At 38.7% G+C, this 7,359-nt stretch overlaps 1 long non-coding RNA gene across 1 annotated transcript in view; it reads right to left on the bottom strand.

The window, feature by feature from the left end:
* Positions 1-621: 621 nt before the first annotated feature.
* Positions 622-7,359, bottom strand: part of LOC121337802 — a 327,956-nt gene continuing 321,218 nt past the window's right edge. The window contains exon 4 of the long non-coding RNA XR_005952946.1: positions 622-682. This is a non-coding gene — a long non-coding RNA (uncharacterized LOC121337802). The remainder of the gene's footprint in view (positions 683-7,359) is intronic.

The raw sequence follows: 7,359 nt of genomic DNA, 5'->3' as shown, positions 1-7,359 counted from the left end.
AAAGTTAAACTTTATGCACAGGAAAACTAAAATTTTAATAAGTTCTGAAGCTCTTCCTCAACAAGAACTGAACAGAAAGGAACTTACTTTTCTATTTTTCTTAGTAAGGACCCTCTTCCTCCTTACTCCAATGCATATTTTTTCCTCTCCACTTTTCCCAGTCCTTACCAGTTCTTCTAACACTTCCCTCTAAATGTAGAGGCTATCCTCAGATAATTACTTCCAGAAGTTTCCAAATTCTTCTAGCTTCCTTTCCCTAAGTCCAGCAAGAACATACAAATATTTAAATGATTTAATTTTTCCATCCTAATCATATTTTAATGGGAAAAGGGTTTCCCAAAACATCCAGATATGTGACCACAGTTCCATTGGCTCTACAAGTTGGGATAAATGGGGGAGTCAGTGCTTTAGCTCTATCTATAATGTTGAAATGTTTCATTCTAGGTAGGAAATTTAAGAGCAGTTTCATACTATTCAATTTGCACTCATGCTTACTTGGCCCAGAAAATGAATGTGATAGTCCATGTAATAAATACAAGAATGAAATACAAGTCGGGAATATTAGAGAGGAAAAAAAATTGGGATGGACAACTTACTTGTCAGAAGAGCAGTGATATTTAAAAACCTGCTGTCAGTGGTCAACTTTTGCAGTCTCAAGGTATCTAAAAGTGTTGAGTATGCTCTGAAAAAGAAAAGAATAAAGGATTTAGTAATTTTGTCACCCATTAAATACTAAACCAAAACTTGTCCAACATAGATTGCTTTCCCTTTTTATGAGGTTATTAATTCATAAAATATGTTTTTATTTCCCCACTGGATTTGTAGGGATTTTATGGGCTTCCAGAAGTTGAACTGCTCAGATCAAACTTCCTGGAGTGCACAGGGAGTCAGAACAATGAGACGAGCAATTACATAACTTATTATCTTGCATACCTATATTTCCAAGCTCTTACAGTTGACACAGAAGAGTGAAAATGAAAGAAGTCCGACTCCTTTCTTGTTTTAAAAAAATATACTGGACTAAGTAACTTTCCAAAACAAGCACAGAAAATCATGTCCCTAAATGTCTTTCCAAAAAATGACTACGAGTTCATTTGCTATCTTTTGCTCTATTAATATATTTGGCCACCTAATTTGTGGTCTAGTAGCTGAGACTATCCCTTTGTTCTCAAACATTATTCTACATTAAAATCTAGCTTTGTAATTTCCAGTTGTCCTTAGCAGACAGGGGAGTTGACTGTGCCAAGAAGCCCTCTTACTTCTCCAAATCAAAATGAAACTGAAAGACTGGGACAAGAGCTTCCATCTATGCAGGAAGTTGTTATGGGAGTTGGGAATTAAGGTGTAGAGTTGAGCCTATAAAAAAGATGGTTAGAGGGAAAGTGAGTTTAATGTTGTCTTTGTTTCTCACTTTCCTATGCAAAAATTTAAATTAGTTTTCCCCAAGTTGTGTTTGGGTTTTTTTTTTTTTTTTTGCCTATTATGGCAGTCAGGGTTTTTTTTGCCTATTATGGTAATCAAGAATTATCTTCTTTTCTTTATTCCAGTCTGTAAGATTTTCTATTATATTTCCTCCTTGTGTTCTGCTGAGAAGAGGAAGTGAGAGACTAGATGGACGGGTGCCTGGCTGCTGGCCAAAATCAGCCCACCACAGCTATGAAATAACGCTTCCACTGTCAATCTTTCTAAGATCCCCAGGACTTAGACTGGAATGGAGATATAAAATCCATACTAATAAAACTCTGCCTAATACACATAGGAGTAAACAGAATTAGTAAGGAGCAGAAATGTTGTTCAGAGAAAACTGCATTAACAGGAAAACTTCATAGATCTCTACCTTCTGTACTGTAATGCAGCCACAAATTTGAAAATAAAAGCTTCTGGTTACAAAGTCAAATGACTACCACTCCATGAAAGGAGACAGATGAAAACCCAATTTAAAAAATATCTCTACTTGTGGTATGATACTGAGGTGTCTTTGGCCCATTAAGGAATTTTTCACAGCAATCATTGAAATATAGCAATTTTTTAAAAGTCAGAGATGAGACTGATTGACTTGCAGCAATATATTTATTCTGTCAGCAGTCTTTTAGAAACAACTTTTTAAAGTTATTTCACAGCTAGGTTTTTACAGTCCTGAAGTGATTTATTTAATTCCAGATTTCATTAAGCTCCAGAACTCCATTTTAGCAATCATTATCATCCTAATAGCACATTTCAGCTCTGAAAAAGATTGAAGTGCTATGTATCTCTACCTGATATTGAAGGCTATGGGATAAAATCTCCATCAAGTCAGTACTGTAGAGGATTATGCATTTGTTTGGATTCCCTTGGTTTTGGTCAGGATATGCCTTACAGTGGCAAAATTAGCAAAACACTCTCTAAAAGTCATTGAATAAACTCTTTCCGGAACAAATTTGCTGTTAGAATTAATGTTCTATTAAAATAATCAACAACCCACTAAAATGGTGAGATCCGTGGCAAACATTCACACTGCCTCACATACATGAGAGAAACCTTTGGTATAACAAAACCTAGAAGGATAAAAGTTGCCAGCAGAACTGAACAAGTACAAAATTCTATCAACAATCTCCCATTTGCAGCCCAGCTTCTCTTGTAATTTAGTTGTGTTTTCAAGGCTAAATGACTAAGCTGTCCTACCTGCACCCTGGGAAATCTATAAACACACAGTGAAATTAACTGCTAGTTGGGAAAGAGAGCTTGGAGACAGCTTTATGAAAATGTCACCTAAATCCTCGTCAACTGTCAAAAAAATAAAGCAGTATATTAGGAAATACTAGGAATAGAACAGAAAACAGAAGAAGAAGAAGAAACAAGATAATGCTGCCAAAGAAATCCATTGCCCACCTAGCATTTTGAATATTGAATACAGTTCCAGTCATCTCATCTCAAAAATGACAGGATAGCAATAGGAGGATAAAGAAAAGGGTGACAGGATGATCAAAGGTATTTAATGGTTTCTGTACTGGGAAAGAAAAAAGAAAGGCTTTAGGATTTTCATATGGAAAAGGGACAAATGAGGAAAAGGACTGTGACAGAGCCCCAGGACAATAATGAACAGTACTGAGAAAGTGAATAAAGAATGGTTTTCACTTTATTTCATGGCAAAGGAAGCAGTCACAATAAAATGAGTAGTTAACAAATTTAAAACATGAAATCCAAGAGAGGTTGCTTTCCACAAGGATCATAATTAAAGGGTGGAACTCATTGCCACAGGCTGTGGTGGGAAGCTGCAAATGTGTGTGGGCTTCAAAAAGCAAGCCACTGTAGTGGTAAAAGAAACATGGACCAGTACTGCGTTTTACCCAAAGTCGCATGCTATAAACCTTCAGGTTAAGAAGCTTTACAGAGTGCTGTAGGGTGATACCAAAGGAGGTTGTCCTTTGGTCTGGTTTAAATACAGCTGTTGCAATTCTTCTCATTAATTTTGCTTTTTTTTTTCCTGAATTCTTAGTCATCTCTTGCAACATGCAGATGTTAGAGAGCATTAGTGCAAATATGTGATTTTAGATTTCTATAAACATATCTACAGAGGGGCTTATGGACCATTTTAAGTTCAAATAGTGCAGCCTACTCAGGCAGGTGGACTTCAGGCTAGGATTTTCTGAGGATCCTCGGGTCTGGCCTCCAAGCATCCAACTGCTACTGAAGACTAAAGGGATTGGTAAACAAAACTCTCATTTTTTGGAAATGAGATGATACTGAATTTTCTCTCCTCAAAAAAGAAGAAAATGGTAGTACCATTCCTGTGTAGTTAGTGATCTTCATCTTAACTGTTTCATGTGTCTCATGATGGGAGGCATAGAGATTTTCCCAGACAAACAGATAGACATAAGATGTATGGACTTGTCACTTCCTGTTTATTGTGGTGATAAATTGCCATTATTTTAGTGACTAAGCAAGGTTGCTTGAACTCTGTGCCCATCTACTGTTCATCTGATGCAGATCTATTGAAGACTTCCCTCTGAGACTCTTAAGCTACAAGTGAAGGTCTTGTTACTTCCACCATGGGATGGCTACTACTTCTGATCAGATAAAAGGCCATGGCTAGGAAACACTTTTGGAGGATTATGATGGAAATGTTCTGACTGACTTTTGCTGACTAGATCTCTAGGTGTGGCAACTAAGTTGTGGGGTGTGTCTGGCTCCACAACTCTTGGCTGCCCAGATCACTAACCTTGATTGCTATCACTATTCCCTTCTGCTACTGACCCATGTTATTTCATTGAAAAGCAGGAGGTGGGAGGAGGGATGGGGCAGAGCCTGATGTGACCCCAGTCGCTGGGAAGTGAACCAGAAACCTGAGGAGGTTGTTTTTCCAGTATTTTCATAGTGGTTACTCAATGTCTGTTCAGGACAGAAAATGTTTGCATGGCTTCTTGGAGTGTTAAATATCCTGAAAGCTGAATATGTCATGCTAGGCTAAGCTAACCTGGTGTTTTGGCTACTGTTTTAAGTGGGACCCTGGCTTAGGTAGACAGACCCGTATGACCTCATGTAGACATTTTTAGCTACTCATTTATGCAAAAATCCAAAACACTAAAAGACGATCACAGGTCTGTACAGAGGATTATTACAATCATCACTGTATTAATTTTTTATGTCCTAAACTATGGGTGGTCTTGTAAAGTACTCTGGAAATAAAACCCTTTGTTTATTCTAGTTACCCTAGAATGTGAATCTCTACAAAGGTACCAGTGAAACTCAGAATTTTCTGCCCTCAAAAATTTTCTTGTACACTAGCTGGAACAGTTCCTAAGAACCTTGCCCAAACAAGGGAAACCAGACTCGAGAGATATTGCAGAAAAAGCTACTTCTAACTACCTGCATTGGAACAGTGACTGCTCTTAAAATTCATACTCTGTAGAAAATAGTAGCTGTTCAAAACTGATGGGAAACAAAAGAGGTTTACATACAAACCAGTGTGTCTGCATAAGTTCCTTCAAAGTCTACCTCAATTAACATGAAATTGTTATTCTGTCCAAGCAAAAAGACTTTTCTATGTAGGCATGTACTTACTCCAACACCTGTCCACTCTAAAAGGTCACAGCTCAGGCTGATTGGTATTTCAGCTAGCAGGGCTGTGTTGGTCTAGTGCAAGGGATTCAAATCCCCAAGCTGAGTTTGTTTTCTTGTGACGGTAATTGGTGAATGATCTAATTCATTCTGAGTCATGAGATTTTTGAGTTCCTCTTCTGAGGAGAGGGATTGAGAGAGCAGCCAGATGGATGCCTAGCCACTGGCCAAGATCAACCCAATAGATCCTTGGAACAGGCACCATATTTATGCAACTTTGTTTTCAGTGAAAATGTCCAGACTGGGTTTTTCTGGTTACTCACCAATTCCATACCCTCAGTTAACTTAAACTGAACTGCTCTGAGCAACCCTTACATAGACAAAGAATGATTCTGTTCTCTGGGAGCACAAGGATGCAACCCTACTCTCCTACTGCATCCAGTACAGATAGTCTGAAAATGCATGATCCAGCCCTATTTTCCACTTGGAAATCATTAATGGGCAGATTTCTGCCGACACATTTGTTTATTATGCATTGAATTGTTTGGACAAGGCACTTTTAGCACGTGGGTGGTTTGTCAGCTGTTTTCTATTGGCTATGCATTGTTAACAATTGTTTCTATTTTTGCCTTATGCGCCTTATGGTGGAGGAAGAATGATACTGCTCATGAACGGCCACCTCATAGTAAGCAGAATGTTTCTACTTGCCAAACAGATGAAAACAACTTTCAGCAAGATACAGGTGAGTAAAAAATAACTGAATAACGAACAGAAAAAAATTACCATACTAGATTGCACCTGGATTTGGTTTTTGATTTGTTGTGAGTACAAAACTACCAGCACGGCAAAGTGCTTCCTCACACAGGTGAATATTTCTCAAATAGCTCTTTGGATCTAACAAACATTTTTGTCAAATGTTAAAGCAGAAGTGAATCAGATTTTAAGAAAACAAGTTTATTGGGACCATCATGTAATCTGTAATGCAAAGGTTGCCATATTCCTCAAGGAGTTTTGATTAAAAGCTATGGAGCTATGCAATCAATTAAAATAATTGTATTTGCTCTAAGTTTGGACAATCATCTGGAATGATTTAATTTTCTTTAAGCTTGGTCAACCTAAGTGCATACATACCACCTGAAAAGATCACATCTGGTAGGGTCAATGCTTTTTCTTTGCCCTTCCAATACCACACACACAACATTTTTTAAGTCCCAAAGGCCTTTGACATTGCATTACAATGGATCTGCCACCTCTAATATGCTGAGCAAAATAAGGCATACTCCCCAAGAGAGGGGAAGTAGACAATCTGCCCTGAGGCTTCCCTATTGTTATTTCATTTAGAGAGACAGGCAATATCACAGTATCTATGACAAGAGTGCAAAAGATTTCAATCCTCCCAGCTGTCCCCTCCTTAATTCGATACTGATGGTTCAGTCGGTCCCAACTGTCCATAAAGTACTGAGATTTCTTGTGGCTGCTATGCTAGAGAAATCTCCCACCTGCTTGTGATGTCCTCTTCTTCTAGAGGCAGCAGGCACTGTGCTACCTTATCCAGGAGCAAGCTGGTTTTTAATTTCCATGGTGTGTCAAGAAGCAATACTGAAACGGTTAAATTTTTCTAATTGCCTCAGCTTAGTTTCATAAGGACACATGCAACACAAAGATGTGTGTGAGGAACATTCCACACCTGAGTAAGCATTGCCTTGGGAAGGATGGACAAAAAAGAGTGTGGTGGCCACTACAGTATCCTTGTTTGACAAGCCTGGACTGACACATAGGGAAAACTGTGCAGGTAGCATAGAACAAGGGTTGTTTCCCTGACACACTCTCTAGGAGATAGCCTCTTCTTTACGCACTGATCAGTAATGGTTAAGAACAGGGAATCTCTGAGAGACTGTCTAGTTCGTGCACCATCTCAATTTGGCATGCCTATTGTGCCTTACTGCTCAGCAGGAATATTAAAGACTTCCAGTGTTATCATTCTTCTCCACAGTAGGTATCAAAATCCTTTACTGTTTGAGACACAGTGTTGTGCAAGTACAAAGAGGCTGTGCCACTGCCTCAGGTCTTGCAGTGAAAGGGGTAGAACTAGGAGTAAAATTTATGTCAGCTGTCCTAGGTGCTGTGCAAGCGCCATCACTGCAGACTGACTTACACAGATGGCACATCTAACAGGCGAGGGCAGAGAAGCGACATAACTTGCCACATGTCACATAGGTGAGGCTTACTCAGCCTTCATTATCTGATAAATTGCTCTGCCTCTGGAATTAGCTAAGGCTAATGAAATGGAGATGCTATCAGAAGGCAACTGAAAATAAAAGT

This window comes from Onychostruthus taczanowskii, unplaced genomic scaffold (assembly GCF_017590055.1).
Source record: "Onychostruthus taczanowskii isolate IOZ18803 unplaced genomic scaffold, ASM1759005v1 scaffold29, whole genome shotgun sequence".
Lineage (NCBI taxonomy): Eukaryota > Metazoa > Chordata > Aves > Passeriformes > Passeridae > Onychostruthus > Onychostruthus taczanowskii.
This window is presented reverse-complemented; position numbering and strand designations above follow the sequence as displayed.